The sequence below is a fragment of the Protopterus annectens genome, chromosome 11.part0, assembly GCF_019279795.1.
Source record: "Protopterus annectens isolate FY-2018-M chromosome 11.part0, PAN1.0, whole genome shotgun sequence".
Classification (NCBI taxonomy): domain Eukaryota; kingdom Metazoa; phylum Chordata; order Ceratodontiformes; family Protopteridae; genus Protopterus; species Protopterus annectens.
The window spans coordinates 875144373-875164200 of NC_056745.1; the positions used below are offsets into that span (position 1 = coordinate 875144373).

The following is a 19828-nucleotide window of genomic DNA, read 5'->3' on the forward strand; positions in this document are numbered from 1 at the left end:
CACTACCCTCTGGAGGTCGTGATCTGAGAGCCTCGATGACCTGGAGGAGTGAGATCTGTGGCTCCGTTCAGACAGCAGGGGAGACGCTGGAGCCGAATGAACGGAGCCAAGGGATGGTGACCTCGATCTCTTTCTAGATGTCGGCTCCGATGGTCTGATCGGAGCCGACCCAGGAATCTCTAATGCCTCGGCTCCGGCCGGAGCTGAGGAAACCACAGATACTGCAAAGACTCATCGGCTCCAGCCGGAGCCGATGAAGCAGTAGGCTTCGAAGCCTTAGGCCTCGACTCTGAAGCTGGAGCCGAGGTCTTGGAAGCCTTAGAAGGTTTCCCCGATGACACAGAAAGGGAACCTTCAGGCTTAATCAAACCCCTCAAAATGAGTTTATTTTTTCTCTCCTGCAGGACTCTAGGGCTGAAGCCATGGCATACAGCACAAGAGTCCTGCAGGTGTAAAGGTCCCAGGCAATACACACAAGAAGTGTGACCGTCTGTCAGAGACATTTTCTGACAGCACGAGTCACACTTCTTGAAGCCTGAGACCTTTGTATCCTTGGACATACTCAAGGAACCAAAGTGTAATCACACACAGAAAACACACACACACAGATTACACTGATAGGGGTTCAAAGGGAATTATTTAAACTAAAGGTAAGTTAAGTTAAAACTCCCTAATCAAACACATACACACCCTAAGGATAGGGAAGGAAGGGCCCGAAGGCCTTAGGGAAAGAACTATGAGTTCTTTAGAAAAAAACGGGGCTGGATAAAAGGTAGAAGGGATAATATCCACTACACTAAGGGGAAAGAAAAATACACTAAGCTAGCTTAAATCTAAAGAATTTAAACTAGTCTAACTTTCACTAACCTGGAGCCGGTAGAAAACACACCTCGATCGCTGTAGCGGCAAACGAGATCTAAGGTAACTCACGCCTAGCATTGTGGGATATAAGGGGAGCCTCGAGCCGGTGGAACCAACTCTCGAGCTTTTAGAGTGGCCGAGTCGGAGCCGAGGTCGGCTCCGAACCCATCCAGAAAGAATGAAGGCGAGATAGACAACTTAACATCACCTATTCTAGTACAGGGGGGTAGTGCAGGAACCAGAGACAGACAACCAGATGCATGTGATGTCATTCTGTAATCCAGTACTGAAATGATGTTTTAATACTAGATGAGACAGAAGTCTCAGTGCAGTCTGTTTTTGAAGCTTGACAAAAAAGGACCTCTCACACACATCATCTTACCTTGCTCTAGTAAATGAACAATAGAACAGTAATTCTTTAGATCAGTCAGGAAAATATAGTGAGATTAGTTAAGTATTGTTTTTCTGTATCTGTGTGAATCTTTCCATCAATGTTATTTTTAATATTTCCTGTTATTAAAACTCTGATGTTTACTGTAAACAGATATTTGGCATTTTCATGTTCTTTTATTTATTATTAAATATGTTTAAACTTTTCATTGTGATCGGTCTTTTAGAGAATATTTTAACCTTTGAGAGTACTTTTATTTATTTGATGACACTGTGGCTGCTCCTGAAAGCCTTGATGCATTGGTCAAACACTACCATTTGTATTAGTAATAATTTTATTCAATATAATTGGGTAGCCTTGTAAGAGCCTTAGAGCAGCTGACTATTGGCAGCATAACTACCTTACAGTCTGGACAAAGGGTTGCAGAGCCAGCCTTTCCCAGGTGTGTGTGTGTGTGTGTGTGTGTGTGTGTGTGTGTGTGTGTGTGTGTGTGTAAAATCAAATCTTAAAGAGTGTGCGTGTGTCAGCTACTTGGAGCAGGGACATGCAGCACTGGTTTCACAGAGAGAGTAGTGGAGGACTTGGCTTGCAACACTCGACTGAGAACTCAACTCTACAGCAGTGCCAATGGGGAGTCTTACTGGGGGTCTGGAGATTGAGAGAGAGAAAGGTGGAAACCCAGCCCCTGGACTGAGTGTGTTCCCTGTGTGCTCTTAAGTAAAATTGTCCTGAACCTGGTACTAACCAACACAAGTAGCCGCATTAGCACCCCTACAGTGTCATCCTCCTTGGTAAAATCTGACCATAAAGCAATTACTTTCAAAGTCACCATCTCCCCTGCCACCCCCCCCCCCTTGCCAGGGTCAAAGAAAAACATTTTTCCACAGCTGAATACAACCTCCTGAGAGCAGGTATAAGCAGCTTCACAGCCAACATCCCTTCAGTTAAATCAAGAACTAATGTCCAAGCCTACACCAAAACACTATATGAGCACCTATATAGCTGTATGGACTCAGCAATTCCTGACAGGACCAAATCATCTTCCTCAAGGAAAAGTAAGCCTGTCTGGTGGACAGCAGCAATAAACAGACTCTATAATAAAAGGAAAAAAGTGCTGTCCAGGACCAAGTAGGAGCAGGTGTCAAGTTGGAAACAATCTCTCCTTTGTCTGAACAAGCAAATAAGGTCACTAGTGAAATCCTCTAAAGCTAACTTCGAGTCCAAGTTGGCCACATCCACTAAGGACAATCACAAGGTCTTCTTTGCATACATCCACATTCTCACAGGTAACTCCCAAATCTGCCCTGAAATGGTGGTCAGGAATACCACATACACAAACACCATAGATATAGCCGACCTGCTGGCGCACAAGTTCAGTAAAAACTTCACCCCCTGTCACCCCTTGTCAGTAAACCAGGACATCCCCAGCACCTGCCCCCCTCCCGTCATCACCAGGGAGCAGGTTATTAATGCCCTCTCAAAAGCAAAAAATACAGCCTCCATGGGATCTGACAACATCCCTGGCTGTGTCCTACATGAACTTGAGCAAGAATTCTCAGCACCACTAGGCACCATATTCAACCAAAGCCTGTGCACTGGCTTTGTCCCAGCAGAATTGAGGACAGCCACTGTCATCCCTCTGCATAAAGGTGGAGTGTCCTCTGACCCAGGCAATTATAGGCTCATCAGCCTAACTAGCCTGATCTACAAGGCCATGGAACACATTATCATGGACCTTATAAACAAGGACATTGGCAACCTCCAAACACATGATCCCACACAGTTTGGTTTTGTCAAAGGGAGATCATGCCTGTTAAATGTGGTCGCCATTTTCAAAACAGTCACCAAAGCCATGGATGAGGGCAAGACAGTGCACACCACCAACCTTGACCTAGTCAAAGCCTTGGACACTATTCCCCACTCAGGCATAATAAATAAACTCTCCCAGCTAGGTATCAATCCATATGTTACCAGATGGGTAGCTTACTGGCTCACTGATAGAACACACTCACAGGTTCATAGGTAGGTACTAGGCTATCAGCCCAAGAGCCTACGTAAACCTAGCCAACAAGGTTCCATGCCTTACACCACCCAAGAAAGTTATTTTCCTGTGCCACTGTCGAGCAGAGGCACAGAAGTGATCCCCGGGGTGTATTTCCTATTTCCCATCCACTCATCAAGATTTTTCTTGAAGAGTTCTAATGAAGAACTTTGCTTGACATAGATGGGTAGCTTGTTCCAGAGTATAGGAAATCTCTGGGACAGGAATCTATCCCTCCAGCATGTCCTGTTTATTGTGGTGACAAGTTTTAGGTCCCTAGAGCGTGTAGCTCGGAGGGATGGGGATTTCTTTAGGTGTAGCATGTCCAACAGCTCTGGGTTTGACATAGCTTTATATGTTAGGCATTGATTACCTCAGAGTAGGCGATATGCTAGGGAGTAAGGCTGGAGTTTTTTGAGGCGGTCAGTGTAGGGCATTTGTTTGAGGCCAGTAATCCTCTTTGTGAGGTACTTATGTGGCCTTTCCAGCTGCTGCAGATGTCTTGTGAGGTACATTCCAAAAGGGCATTGTACTCTATAATGGGTCTAATGAGTGTCGAGTAGAGGGGAACAATGACCTCTTTTTCATGAATGAGAACCCTTTTATGATGAGGTGTGCCACATAGAAGGACTTCCTGACTACTGTGGTGATGTGACTATCAAAGGAGAGACTACTGTCCACCTGGGTCCCAAGGTCTCTTATCACGCATTCAGTGCTAAGTAGATTGCTGCCTATGTGGTAGTTCATGGGTACAGAGCTTTTACCAAAGGGGATGACATTGCACTTTTTGGCACTGAGCTTAAGGCCATGGCTCTGACACCAGGCATCTGTCTCAGTGAGGCCCTTATGTAGGATGCCCACATCATTTGGGGACTTGACTATGGCTCCTAGTTTGCAGTCATCTGCGAACTTCATTAGCCAGCAGCCTTCTGTGTTAGCCTGTACTTCAGAGAAGTAGATACCAAACAGGAGAGGTCCCAGGACAAAACCCTGTGGTACTCCACTTGTCACTGCTTTGAGGTCAGATTTGGAGTCTGCAACTTTTACAGTGTAGGTTCTGTCAGTGAGCCAGTTGGCAACTCATCTTGTGATGTAGGGATTTATACCTAGTTTAGTGAGTTTAGCTATAATTCCAGAATGGGGGATGGTGTCGAAAGCCTTGGCGAAGTCAAGATAGGCTGTGTGAACCACCTTATCCTCATCCACGGCTTTGGTGACTGCCTCAAAGACTCAGTCAAAATAGGGAAAGCCACCTCTTGTAGTAGACCCATAACAGGCAGTGTACTGCAAGGATTGGTCTTGCGGCCTTTATTGCTTGGGATATATCTTTCTGAGGTGCAAGCCAAAACCAGTGGTCTGTGGCTGACCAAGTTTGCATGTGACTGCAAGCTGGGCACTGTCATAAATTCCCCTGGTGATGCAAACATCCTCCAAGAGGGCCTTAACCAAACTAATAACTGGTGCTAGACGCATGGCCTCAAACTGAATGCCAAGAAATACATTATTATCCCCTTTGGGGAAAATGGTGTCCCCACTAATTATCACATTAATAACAAGGTACTAAGCACACAAGCATTCGTGAGGGACTTGGGGACCCAGGTTGATAGCAACCTGACTTCTGACCACCATGTTGCCTCCACTGTATGGAAGGCTTTCTACATGGCCCACCTCATAAGTATGGGTATTTCATCCAGGAACAAGGAGATCATAACATTCATGTACTCTTCCCTTATCAGACCCATTATCGAGTACAATGCTCCCTTTGGCATATCCCTTGCCAAGCACATGCAGCAGTTGGAGAGACCACATAGGTTCCTGCCCAGGAAAATCTAGGGTCTATAACACCTATCCTATACAGATAGGCTGAAATCCCTGTCCCTCTACTCAGTCTCATACAGGGTGCTCAGAGGTGACCTGTGTCTGGCATACAAGGCCGTCTCAGACTCAGCCTTGATGGAGTTGCTACATATCCGTAAGTCAAACTCCACTCATGCAACCTGCATGCAAGGTCTCAGCCTGGTCTGTGACATTAATAGAACTTGTTAGTGAGATAGATTTGTGTCCCAGTGACTCCCCCATCTGTGGAATAGACTTCCTCTCCATGTCAAGCAGAGTACCTCACTAGCCCTCTTTAAGAGGAACCTGGGTGACTGGATGTGAAACAGAAAATATACCCCTGGGATACCACCTGTGTCCCTGCTAGACAGGGAAAACAGGTGCTGACTTTGTGGGAATATGGGTGAAATTCTTGGCTAGGCTTATAAGGGCCTCTGAGCCAATAGCCTAGTATTGTCCTATGAACCTAAAATCTGGATCTAAAGGAATGTGATTATATGCATCTTTTAAATCTAAGGTCACTAGAAAGCTCAGATGAGGAATAAGGGGTAACAAGCTGTGAAGTGATAGCATTTTGAAGTTGGGTACTATAACACCTTGTTCAGAAAGGAAAGATCCAGAACTGGTCTCCAAGGATCTTCTTTCTTTGGTACAAGAAACATCCTGAATAAAGCCCTTCTCCTGAGTAGGAAAGGAACAGCTTCTATAAAATGTTCAGCACATGCTGGATGACAGGAAGGAAAAGAAGAGTTTGGTCTGATGGATGAGGATAAATTCCTTGGAAAGGAGGGAGTGACTCCCACTGCCATCTGTAACTATGGTGGATTACACTCAGAACCTATCCATCTGAAACCACCTGTTGCCACAGATGGAGATGGATGTTCACACCTTCTGAAAGGATTAAGGGACTGCCAAGATGGAAGGATGGAAAGAAGTCCCTCACATAGTCATTCTGACTTATTAGACTGTCCACTGCTCTAGGGATTTCCTTATTTCTTTTCTGAACTACCCTGCCATTGCTTTTTAAGCATTTGCTTACAAATATCTTGCTGGGACTCTTTCGTCTGCTTTTTAAAGAAAAGTTGTAGAGGAAGTGTTGAGTCCGTTGGAAAACATGGAGAAGCAGGGCTGAAAAATCTGAGAAATCCCTTAAATCAGCTTCCCTCCATCATCATACTTTTAAAGACCTCTGCTGCAGAAGGTCCAAAAACTATTTCTCTGTCCAAATGGGAATTCAACATTTTTCTTTTTTACATCCTCTTGGAGGTCTTAAGAATGCAGCCAGACAAACTGTTCCATGACAGTAACAGTGGCAGTAGCCCTGGAGGTGGCATCAGCAGAGTCATATGGACATTTCAAACAATGAATAGTCATTTGAGACACATACTAGCCCAATTTACACAAAACATATTTCTCCTCACAAAAGAAGCAGATGCCAAAATATTTCTCATACTCTCACACTTTAACATATGAGCTTGACAGTTGAGAATTCTAAAAATAGTGTTGCAGAAGAAATACAGTTTTCTCCCAAACTTGTCAAAAACCTTCCCATCCTTGTCAGAAGGTAGGGGATTTGTATTAATAAATATTTAGCAGCATCTGGATTTAATAAAGCAATAGTTGTTGGGTCGGATCTGGTAAGAGTTCATAGAAACTTAATGATTGGGACACTTTATATAATCTATCTGCTTTTTTTAGGGGCAGCAGGCTGACTGTCAGCAAAACTGCAGGATGTGACAAAAACATCCTCAAAAGCAGACAAAACAGGTGGCATAGGAATAGGTTCTGGAAGTTGCAGTTATAACAAATCATAATACTTTCTAAGGGACTGAGAAACATTGCTGCTTTCCTGATGAAGCAAATCATTAATTCTGGAAATTATTTTAGAGAAAAATAATCCTTCAAAGGGAGTGGTTGAAGCCATACTGTCATCAAAACCTGAATCAGAAGTCTGTGGAGATAAAACATAATCTGCCCCCTTCTGAAGAAACAAACCTAGAATTGTCAGCACTAACCTTCCTAGGGACAGGCACTACTTTCTGGATAGACAGTGAGACATTATCTGCCCCTTCTTCCAGGTCTGACACGTGTACCTCTCCCTTACCAAACAAGCACACTCCAATGACCACAGAGAATGTGTCTAACTCCTGGTCCATGGTGGCTGCAGGGACTAGACCAGACCCAAAGAAAAAGATGAGTGGTCCGAGGAACCAGTTTTGGTGACAGCAGAGTCAACCACCTGCATCTCAGGCAACTTAGCAGCCTGTTGTGGAGGCAAAGGGTGTTTAACAATTTTATTTTATTTATGTATTTATTTATGTATTTATTTATCTATTTATTTTCTTGTGACTGGAAGAAGGAAGAATTGAGGAACCAGTAAACTGTTCCATGGTTAAGCTGAAATAGTTGCCCATTTCCCAAGGAAGCCAAGCAGCAAGTCAGTAAAACAGGTAGGCAGCATAAAAGTAACTATTTCAAAATAAAACACAGTAAAAAGAACTTTACACACTTACCCCAGCTCTGCAAAATAAAATAGCACAAGTTGGACTGCAGAAAATGTAGTTTAAAACAAGTTTTAATAATGTTTTGCCACAAAAGTAAAAATTATTGCTCCTGCTTAAAAGTTCAAACATCTTCTTCTTCTTCTTTCGGCTTTTCCTGGTTAGGGGTCGCCACAGCGGATCATCTGTCCGCTCATGACTAGCAGTGGAGTTTTACAGTGTCGAGTTGCCAGCCCGGCGCCCAACCTTCCACAGAAGGCACACACACGCACACATTCACACCTAGGGCCAATTTAAAGTATCCAATCCGCCTACTGCATGTCTTTGGGATGTGGGAGGAAACCGGAGCACTCAGAGGAAACCCACGTGACCACAGGGAGGACATGCAGACTCTGCACAGAAGGCACCTCATCTGAGAATCGAACCAGAGAACCTGTTGCTGTGAGGCAAAAGTTCAAACATCTTGTGATGGTCAAATAACACACTTAAACCAAGCATAATATTTAAAGGTTTAGAGAAAAAGTAAAGTTGAAGGTTTATTCCCCAAAGGGAACTTATTTGCCCAGCAATGGAACAGTGTTAGCTGATTGCTAATCCTCAAAAGCCCACAGAGAAACAGTCTCTTTGGCAACAGTTAAGCTCTGAAGGACTTGAAGCTCAAACTAGTCTTTTGGTTAGCTGACTAATGGTTTGGGTGCTTAAAAAGTGTTCTGAAGCTTTGGAAGCAGGCCGAAAGGTACCCTGAAGCTCTGGAAGCTCACTGACTATTATAGCCTTAGCACAATATAAACCAGCATTTAGCTTAGGCTTCTGCAGAAGTGCTCAAACTGATGAACACCTATTGCCCCTATCAGCCTAACAAGCTTAATTTGCAAAGTCTTAGAGTATATTATATTTGATTTTATCAGCTCCAGTATAGAAATCTTATTTCCCTAAACCCACAACAATATGGTTTTCTCAAAGGGAAATCATGTCTATTTTGTTAATAAACTTCTTCAAGAAAGTCAGTGAAGCTGTAAACAGTGGTCATACATTTCATACAGCATACCTGAATATAGCCAAGGAGTTTGACACTGTTCTTCTCTCTGTAATTTCATGGCCTAAATTTAGACGTTTATATTGTAAGATGGATTGTAACCTGATTAACAGATGTATCCCACATTGGTAAAGTGGCAAGTGCCACCTCAGAGAGCAAAAGGGTAATTAGTAGCATTCCTTGGGGCTCATTAATAGGACCTCTTCTGTTTAACACCTGCCTCATGGTTCTCCAAACCACTAACCCAGATATATGTTTAAGTAAAACTGTCAATGAGTGCATACTGATTGTTAACATTTAGTTGGGATCAGATAACATGTTAGTAAAGCAATGTGTAAACCATACAAAACAAAGGTATATGAGAAAAGGCTTTAATTAAAAGCAAAAACATGTAGCACTGTCAGCTTTGGTAAATAAAATGTGACAGTAGCTTGCAATCTAGATAGCACTCCACTCCACACTGATACAAACATGAGAGATCCAAGCACCTTCATATTCAACTCCCTATTCTTTGACTAACAGAGATAAAGAGTACCAAATTAATAACTAAAGGTATCACATCCAGATCAAAATAAGTAATAATTCTTCTATACTGTGCCCTGATCAGATCGATTATAGAATATTATGCCCATTATGGTTTGCATCTAACCAAACACATCATGCAGCTAGAAAGAGCAGAGATTCCTTACTCAAAAGATCATCTGACTAAAAATCTCCTACTACCAAAACCAGCTTGAATCTCTGCCCATATACTCTATCTCTTACAGACTCCTGCACAGTGATTTATGTGCAGCATTCCATACTATTAAAGACACAACCTTGTTACCCATAACAATGTATTTCTAATATTTATGTTTTTGTTCTCATCTACTGCCATTGCAATTTATACTTTCATTTCTTTGCACTGTCCTTTGCACTTATATTTTGTTTTCTCTTTTACTTATACTATGTGCCAATGACCATGGCACTTAACCAGTTAACTAATCAATCAATCAGTAAACAAATGAATGCAATTTATTTGATTTTCTTTCACTAGAAATGGCACTGCTGAAGCTGTTAAACCAGCGGTCCCCAACCACCGGGCTGCGGACTGGTACCGGGCCATGGATCATTTAGCACCGCGTTGCATAGAAATCTTTAGGCAGAGAGTGAAACAAAAAAGTGAATGTATGTACGTATGTGTGTGAGTGTGTTTATGTTTCTGTCTGCGTGTGTTAGTGAATGCGTGCATGAAAGCAGAATGTATGCTTGTGTGTGTGTGAAAGCAGAAGAGACTGTGTTTGTGTGTATGAGAGAGTGAACAGTGAGATCGATCAAGCCATTACTTTATGCTTGCTAAGAAGTGCTTTTTCTGTTTAGCAAGCGTAAAATAAAAATAAATGAAATGGAAAAAAGTGTGTGTGTGTGTGTTACTGTCTGTGTGTGTGAGTGAATGCTTGCATGAAAGCAGAACAGAGTGCATTTGTGTGTGGTGTGTGTGTGTGTGTGTGTGTGTGTGTGTGTGTGTGTGTGTGTGTGTGTGTGTGTGTGTGTGTGTGTGTGTGTGTGTGTGTGTGTGTGTGTGTGTGTGTGTGTGTTTGTGTGAAAGACAGACATAGAGAGAGTGAAAAGTGAGAGCAATCCCTGGCAGCAGCAGCATCAATTAAGAGTTTTGCGTACCTCTCGACCATACCTCGCAACCTCTTGTACAATAAATCTGGACAGAGCTCATAGCTCTCAACGTCTAGGCACAAAAAAATCTGGACAAAGCCAAAAATAATAGGGGGACAAAGCCCCCAAAATAGGGAACATTTTTAAACATTGCTCTTATAAACGTAGAAAGCTCTTGTGTTACCATGCATCTTCTGAATGATATGAAGTCTGAAATGCAAATGCCTATCATTATATAATGACTTCAGTCATCAATTATCCACCACAAAAATCCAGAAAACAACAGATTGTATGAGGAACAGACCAAAATTATGAGGAAAAAAATCAGGGCATTCTGTGAAAATCTGGACAGTTAAGAGATATGGCAGAGTTACAAATAATAGGGGCAGATTTTAAATATTGCTCTTATAAACTTAGAAAGTTGATAGATTCAGAGAAAGGTTTCCATTAGGTTTGCGTACCTCTTGAGCATTCCTCTCAATCTCTCGCACAATAAATTTGGACCGAGCCACAAATAATATGGACAGATTTTAAATATTGCTTTTAAAAACTTAGAAAGTTGCTAGAATAATCACTGAAAACTCTGCTTCCATTTCCAACATCTTATCTTAGTGAAGCAGTGTTTTCTGCAATGACAGCAACCTAAACAGAATTACAGAGCAGACTGGACATAGGTAACACACTTCAGGTGTCATTGCCTCCCATCATCCCTAGATGAGACTATCTCGTTGCAGGGAAACAAGATCAGGGCTCCCACTGATTCTGTGTTATGGTGAATTGTATTTATTATGCACTTTATTATGCTTTGTTTTTATGTGTACACGATGGCTGTTCCAAGGAAAATTGTCTTACATGAAACCTGTCCTTGGTGCAAAAAAGTTGGAGACCACTGTGTTAAACCAACATAACCTCTGTATGTGTTTCTGACATGGAAGCCATTGCAAAACATTTTGCAAGTTTCAGTGCATTTCTTTTTCTAGTGTAGCAAACTTATTTGCCAACAGTCTCTTAATGGTTTGAACATTAAATTAAGGATACAGCTTCTAAAATAACTTATATTGCATTCAAATATTCTCCATGGAAAACATATTCAGACATAAAATGCTAAAATTAGCAACCAATGTATTACATTTTGCCTCTAGACCTTGAGCCTCTAGAGCTTGAAGACTTAACTCTCATTTGACTCCTAGGGCAAACGTATTTCCAAATATGTGTAAGATTCACTAAGTGGAGATTGAAAATGTATTTACTTAAAAATTATATTTACCATGGAAATGTAAAACTCACTGCATTGTGTAAAATATCTAATCAAGAACAAACAAGGATGCTTCTCAATGTTTTGCTATGTAAAGTTGCACAGGTAATGTATTTGCAAAGGTAGAGACTAATATTCAGCACACTCACTGTCATATTCTGCTTTTGATATCTGGTCAGGGAAGCTTTGTTGCATTACAAAAAAGGATATAGTGCAGTGGTAAAGTACATGCTTTGTCCAGGACACAATTTTAAGTTTTTTGTTATAGAAGGGGTTAAAAAGGATAGATGTGTGGGAGCATGGGCTGATAAGGTGGAGTATATATATATATATATATATATATATATATATATATATATATATATATATATATATATATATATATATATATATATATATATATATAGTATATATATTATGGCAGATTAAATTAAATGCCTACTCTCCATCAGGACTTAATGACAACTTTAGTATTGCTAGTTACTTAAGGTTACAATTGTAGTGTGTTTAAGGGTGGTTTTCTGGGAGTTAATTAATTAATTGAAGGTTTTAAGTAAATACCTTATGGTACTGGATGTTTTGATATCATGTGATTGTAATTATGGTTTTAAATATGTTGGGAGGGGGTGGCCTAATGGTTAAGGTGCTTGCCTTACAAACACAAGCTGCAGGGGTTGAGTCCCACAAGAGATAATTGGCTAGGCTTAAAATGTCTCGCAAGAGCAGTCAGCCTAGTAGTAATCTATGAACCTATGAATCTATGTTTGATACTGTTTTTTAATTCATTCTGAAGAAGTCATAGGATATAACCTGATGAAACCAGTAAATAAAAAGTCTTTTGGGAACCTGTCCATGTTTTGTGGTATCCTTGGAGCTTGCCTTTGTGGTATTTAAATGAAAGCAGTCTTGGGTTCAATCACCATAGCAATTGAATGGTTAAGGTATGTACGTCACAGACGCATGCTACAGGCTTTTACTCTCACCTTGGGAAGCATGGCTAGGCTTATAAAGACTGTCAGGGCTCATTAGCATAATAATCACTTACGACCCCTAAGAATCTGAAGACACAGTGTTTCAGAGCCAGGAACACAGACTTAGATGCACCAAACGCCAAACACTGTTTCCTATAGGAAATCATTGGAGAGATAATTTTTATCCACCTATTTTAGTTAAGGCAAGGAGTTCTGAGTTCCAAATGACCAACAACAAAGATCTTGGACTAGCACAATTAAGTTTTGATATGCAAATGACAGTAGACAACATTAATATTCATAATATCATAGAGAAAAATTGGAAAATTGTCCAAGGGAATCAAGAACTAGCAAAAGCCATAGGAGACAAACCTAGGTTTGTATATAGAAAAGATTACAATTTGAAGGCCTTGTTTGAAAAAAGGTAGAGACACTAGATCCTTGGTAATTCCTTTTAGTAGTAAACCGAATGGTATGTACAAATGTCAGGATTGCAACATGTGCAGATATATTTCAGAAGGACCATATGTAGAGTTTCTACATCTCCCCTACATCATTGGGGTGCCAGGTGCATTTAATTGTAAGACACAAGGAGTAGTTTATGTGGCTATATGCAACAAATGCCAACATTTTTATGTTGGCATGACCACCAGACACCTTAACACCAGAATTAGGGAACATGTATATAGTATAAAAAAGTGTGACAACAAAAATGCTTTATATAAGCATAGTCAAGACTGTTGTGGCTTCAGCATTTTTTTATTTACAGTTTTAGAAAAAGGCAGAACAGATTTGAGAGGGGGTGGTTTTAAAAATGTTTTAGAACAGAGAGAAACTAGATAGCAAATCTGCTTAACGGCAGACCAGAAACATGGGTTAAATGATGCAATAAATATTAAATGTTTTTTAAAGTATCGTAGAATATATGTTAAAAAGAAGGGGGACTTAGAGTAGTAACCTTTTAGTGGATATTTTGCTACACCCCCCCCTTTTTTTTACAAACACATTTCTTTTAAATGGTATGTGTTTTTGTAACAATGTATTTACTTTTTAAGTATATATGTGATTCAACAGATGTATTTACAAATGAGTTCTGGTGAATTTTATATGATAATTAATTAATGAGGAAAATTGTTTAATTGACTGTGATATATAAGTAGAAATGTCTTAGTTTGTTTTATTTCTGATGAAGTCTTTGATGAAGGCGTCGATTAAAGGATTTATATGCTAAAAGCTGTGATTTACTCCTTGTTCCTTGACTGTGGTTTTACTTTTTGGTGTGAAGGAGAGCTCATCCCCTGCAAAAATCCCTTAAAGTGGATTTTTTCACCCATCTGAGTTTCAGGCATTTTTTTTTTTCATATTTTGGCTCTTCGGTTTCTAGGAAGTTGGTGTTTCGTTGCAGAACCACGGAAAGGCTCTTTCAAAACTCTGTTACAAATAATGCATAAGAAAATCAGAAGTTACTTAGCACTGAGTCTGCTGACTAGCTTTTTATTAGAATGCAGCTTACTGAAAAGGAAAAATCTCCACTGATCTGACGTGAGACATTTAAAATTTTAATTTCTACCAAATTATGTATAAATTACTGATAGTGAAGAGTACAGAAGAAAGCATTAAGTTTTGTGGTAAGGAAAAGGAGTGATAGTAACCATTTTCCCCTGTGGGTAAAACAACGATATGACAGTATAATCCAGCTGTTGTCATAAGGCAAGGTCAAGCAAATGATTTGGTTACTTATTCCTTTTATTTAGGGTCTGAACAACCTTACACAATCTGTGTAACTATTATCATACTTTCCAGTTCTTTTACCCTTTGGGCTGATCATCCAGGTAAGAACTGTATGTCTAAGCATTTACAGAGATTGTTCAGAGTCCCCAATGAACATGTACTGGATAAAGACATCTGTAGGCAATTTGAAGAGACTATGTAGAACTTCTTTTTAAGGTATTTCAGTGACTAATATACATATTCACTGTGGATGAATACAATACTCCGTGACATAGAAGAATCTGAGGGTTTAATCCGTTTGAACAGTTCTGGCAGTAATCCATATGCATATGATTTTTCACTTTGCTCAGTGAACCAGTTTTCAGGTTATAAATAAGCAGTGCTGGGATTTGTGTCTGAAGACAGCAGAACAGCAATTATCAAAGGTCTTGTGACAGTTTGCCGGAAGGTAATAGAACAATATGTCAGAGACCATATTTAAATCAGAACAAATATAATCAGTGCACCTGTGACCAGTAACACAAAGAGATAGCCAAATCATTAATACTATAAATGACTGCATACAAGTTATGTCAGTGGTGCATGAATGCACACAGCTATCAGCATACAAAGGGTAGACATATCATCAGGTACAGAGAGATAACAAGCCCAAACAATACAGAGGATAATGGCTGCTATAACAATGCTAAGTAGGAAGTTGTACTTTGAGAGATGTGTTCGAATAATTGCAATGATAAGAGTGAAGATAGAGAACTAATAATTATTCACACACACCTCTGAATGTAAAATTTTATAGAAATTTTAATACAGGCTATTATTCTTTATAGTACATGGAATCTTTGTTATTTGGTTTTTATTTTATTAAAAGGGAGGAACGTATGAATATTTTTAATCTTAAAGAATCTGCTTTTTTCACATCTTTGCTTCATTAATGATTTTGAAGATTATTTGTTAAAAATTAAGTTACTTTATACAGTTTATTACATTTAATTTGAAGCAGATGGTTATTTCATACAGTAATTTAGCTTATTTAGCTTTGATTTGATGCAGATCTGCTTACTGAACGTTTGTTTCACTGGTGCCTTCCCTTCATCACTCTCTGGTCCAACACGCTCCATTAGTTAAACGTACAATATCATCCTGTCTAGGTAGGCAGTGCAGTGTGACAAAGGCAGGTTAACATAACAGGTGTATTAATCTGTTGATTTTTTCATATGTCAATAGTCTTAAAACCCTCTTTTGAGCATTCTTCATGATATAACAATATGTTCTCAAGTGTAGGAAGTGATTCTCTAACAAGTATAATAACATGTCAAAATTACTATCCCACAAAAAAATGTAACTATAACATTTAAGTGTGTTTCATAGATTCATAGGTATTTACAAAGCTTACAAATAAAGAAGACCGCTAAGAAATGTAATAACATTGTCGAGTACTGATGGGAAACTAATGTCTCCATTAAGCAGACTCTTTCCACATATTACCGGTGAAAATTTGCAATGGCCCATCAAGTCATGCAGAATGGTTTTAAAGGTTAATAGGAAAGTATTCTGATTGATAGTTAAAGGCAACCTATTCCAGAAATGGAGGATATGTTGGGCCAGGTATCACTTATGTCATTTCATGTTTTTACTGTGGCAGCATAGGAATAGGTCTATAAAAGAGGTATTTGCTTTACCACTTGTTTTATTTAGGTGTGGCAGTTCAAAGAGTTCCAGGTCATTCACAGTATGGAAAACTAAGAAGATGTCATCCCTCAAGAGTCTGTATGACATTAAATAGAAGTGCAGGGCTTTTAGTTTATCAGAACAGTAAAGGACATTTGAGATCCTTCTGGTAAGGAAATGTTTCTCAAGCTGGTTTAAGTATTTAGTGAGGTACATGCCAAAGGGTGCATTATATTCAATGATGGGCTTAATAAGGGATGAATAAAGTTGGACTATAACTTCTTGGACCTTGAGGAGTTATCACAAAGGACAAATTACACAAGGTATAAGGATTTCCTAACCATCACACAGATAGGGCAGTCAAAGAAGCATCTTTTATCATCATGCGTACCCATTTTCCCTGAATACTGTGTCAAATGTAAGTGGAATGGTATCTCTCTGGTAAGTGGCAATGATAGCAGATTTAGCAAAGCAAGCTATGATGTACTTCTTGGTGTTGAGGATAAGCCAATAATCAATACATAAAGCATTGTTTGATCCAGCTCTTATTGGAAAATCTAACCATCAGAATGGGATTTGATAACACCTATAGTTTGCAATTATTAGCAAACTTGGTTAGCCGTAGTACCTTGATGTCGGCTTCTATGTCATATCTATGGACATATTTGTTGTGGTAGTAAATGTTTTTCAGTTTATGTGTAGATATTTGGTTCTAATAAGTTAAGGAATTCTGCATGCTGTAAAGGCAATAGTGTAGATAGGGTGGGGCAAAAGGGGTAACTGCCCTGGGTGCAAAGTGCTGAGGGGGACAATTGGTCAATCACAATCACTCAACACAATACCAGCTTTAATGCACTCCAATCTGAGCACTGTAGTGCTCTGTGTGTGGTCTAAACTGTAGCAAATGCTTGCTACATTGCAGAAAGTACTTTGCTAGTTTAAAGTAAAAAAAAAACATTTTTTAATGTAAAATTTGAGTGCTGTAACTCTTCATGTGGGGTTTAAACAATAACAACTGCTTACTACATTGCTGCAGTTTAAAATAATTAATTAAAATGTGAGGAAGGAGGATCAGGGGCAGAGCACAGAAACTTGACCTGATTGGCTCTTGCATTTCACGAGCCACAGGTACCTGATGGCGGAATCTTTTTTCTCTTTAACTGAAGAGCTGCTTTGGTGGTATGGATTGGGCATTCCTGCAGATTTGCTGAAGTCTTTTTTTTTTTTTTTTTTTGCTCTAAATTTGAAGAGTTGATAGGGTGGGACATCTAGTTTGTGGGACTGGCACATGGAGCAGTTGGTTGAGGCATCTATGCTTCTGCCTAAAGAGGTCATGGCGGGGATCTATAACTAACTATAATGTGATAATTACATTTACTGAGTATAACTAGTACTTCAGCTAGTTCCAGATCTGTATCATCTGAGATCTGTTCAGAGCAGTTATGAATGAACACAGATACACCCCACAGTAGACAATGGATCTGAATGCATCATACGAATTGCACTCAAGAATGCAGGGATTGCTATCACAAGAATGGAACCAGGTTTCACCCATCTTTTATTCTTACTGATGTTTCACTTATTCAGAATGATCCCCATGTAGTCCATGAACAGAGGTGAGTGTTCTATGAATGAAAATCACTATTTATTTTACTTATTTATTTTATTTTACATTTGTTAACCGGGGGTGTCTGACTGAGCCGAAAAGGCCCTTTTTCAGCAGAGGCCCGGGGAGAAAAGCTCCACAAAGAAAAATTACAGATACATTTAGTTAGACATGATCAGTATACACACAAATTACAAAAGACATGTTTTTATAGTAGTATGCAGCACATCAACAGTTACAGTGGAGAGAACAAACAAAAAAATATTAATTTAAAAATAAAGGTAATTAATAGATTTGTGGTGTACAGCTGAAATTTGGAACATAGGTAGAATACATACATAGTACACAGGTACAGTACATACATTGTAGATTAGCCAGTGTTTGTGAGTAAGATTGAAAACTATTATCAAGTACTCTAGATATAGTATGTATACCTTATCCACTTTCACTAGCCTGGGGAGCACTCATGGCACTGCCAACTTTGCTTGAGATGTTGCCTGATGAGGTCTTTAAAGGAGGCTTTGGATGATGTGTTTTGAATGCTAGTGGGGAAAGAGTTCCATTTTTTATCCACTGAACTACTATATAGCGCATCTCCAAAGCTATTGTAGCTGTTGGTGACTTCTAGTAGTAGTTTGCTTGATGATCTAAGAGGCCTTTTGGCTGAGTGATGTTGTACTAAGTTTTTGAGGTAGGACACGTATTGGGGAGGTAATAGATAAAATGACAGAGACAGAGCTGATTATAAGTTAGGAGGTTGGGCAGTTCAAGCCAGTTGAGCTGTCTCAAAGCAGTACAGTGATGAGTTCTATATGAGCAATTTGCAGCAAAGCAGGCAAGTCTGTTATAGCAGGCTTCAATTTTGCTTAGTTCAGTTTTGTTGAGATTAGTCAGAATGGGAGATGCATAGAGTAGGGTGGATAGAAGCTGGGAGCGAGCAATGGCTGATCTTGTGTTGTTGGTAAGGAATGGTTTCATACGGTAGAGTGATCCCAGTTTGGCATGTACCTTTTTAATAGTTAAGTTGAGATGACTATCAAATTTTAGGTGGGAGTCTATGGTCATTCCCAATAGCTTAGCCTGTGCCACTGGAGTGATTGGAGTAGCATTTGTGGAGTAGATAGTGAATTGACTATTATCAGTGTTTTTGTTAGACCTGGTTATAATCATAAGCTGCGTTTTCTTTGGACTGAGGATAAGTTGGGCTTTGGTAAGGTAGTTTTAGAATGCTAGCTGAGTTGTTTGCAGGAGGGTGGGAATGTTTTGTGCAGCACAGATTTTGGTAGTGTCATCTACATACTGAATGATAGATGCATGCTGTGTGGAGGTATGGAGGTCATTTGTGAAGACTGTAAATAGTAGTGGTCCTAAGATAGAACCCTGTTGGACTCCTATAATTATGGGCAGCTGAGGAGAGAGAGAATTTTCCTATTTCACAGCTTGGTACCTGTCAGTTAAGTAGCTTTGGAACCAGGTAAGAGTGGAATTTGATAGGCAACATTGGTTTAGTTTGTTTAGCAGGATTTGGTGTGAGACTGTCAAATGCTTTGGACATATCCAAAAAATTAGTTGACACTCGTAGGCCTTCATTTTTAAGATGGTTTACTGTGTCTGTAAAGCAGAGGAGGGCTGTAGTGGTACTATGGGCAGGTCTGAAACCATGCTGAGTAGGTGACAGGATGTTGCTGTCTAGCAGATAGTTTAGCATCTGGGTATGGATGCATTTTTCTAGGATTGTGGCCAGGGGAGAGAGTAAAGCATTGGGTCTGTAGTTATTAAGTTGAGTGGAGGTCCCGCCTTTATGTATGGGTATTGTTGTTGTTTGTCTTTTAGCTTTTCCTGGTTAGGGGTCACCACAGTGGAACTCTGGTCCACTAATGATTAGCAGTAGATTTTCACGAACGCTGAGGTGCTAGCTTGACGTCCAACCTTCAACGAAGGCATGCCCTTTATGCATGTCTTTCGAACGCAACCACGGGGAGGACATGCATACTCCACACAGAAGGCACTCCCTGCACTCCAGCCGAGAATCAAACGGGAGAATCTCTTGCTGTGAGGCAACAATGCTACCGCTGCACCACCGTGGATTACAAAGTTTGGGCATATAGTTTTCAACAATTGATCTGTTTATGAGAGTGGAGCCTGGGATAGCAATAGCATCTGCTGTGAGTTTCAAGAAATAGCTGGGAAGTAGGTTGGCTGCTGTTGATGAGGTTTTTAGTTTGGACAGCATGCTTTTGATTGAAGTGGTGGAAAAGTACAGTTGTGTACACTTACCATA

The 19828-nt window shown here is 40.0% G+C and overlaps 1 protein-coding gene across 2 annotated transcripts in view; it reads right to left on the minus strand.

The window, feature by feature from the left end:
- TAFA2 (TAFA chemokine like family member 2) overlaps positions 1 to 19828 on the minus strand; it is a 2885489-nt gene that overhangs the window by 1224117 nt on the left and 1641544 nt on the right. The window lies entirely within an intron of this gene.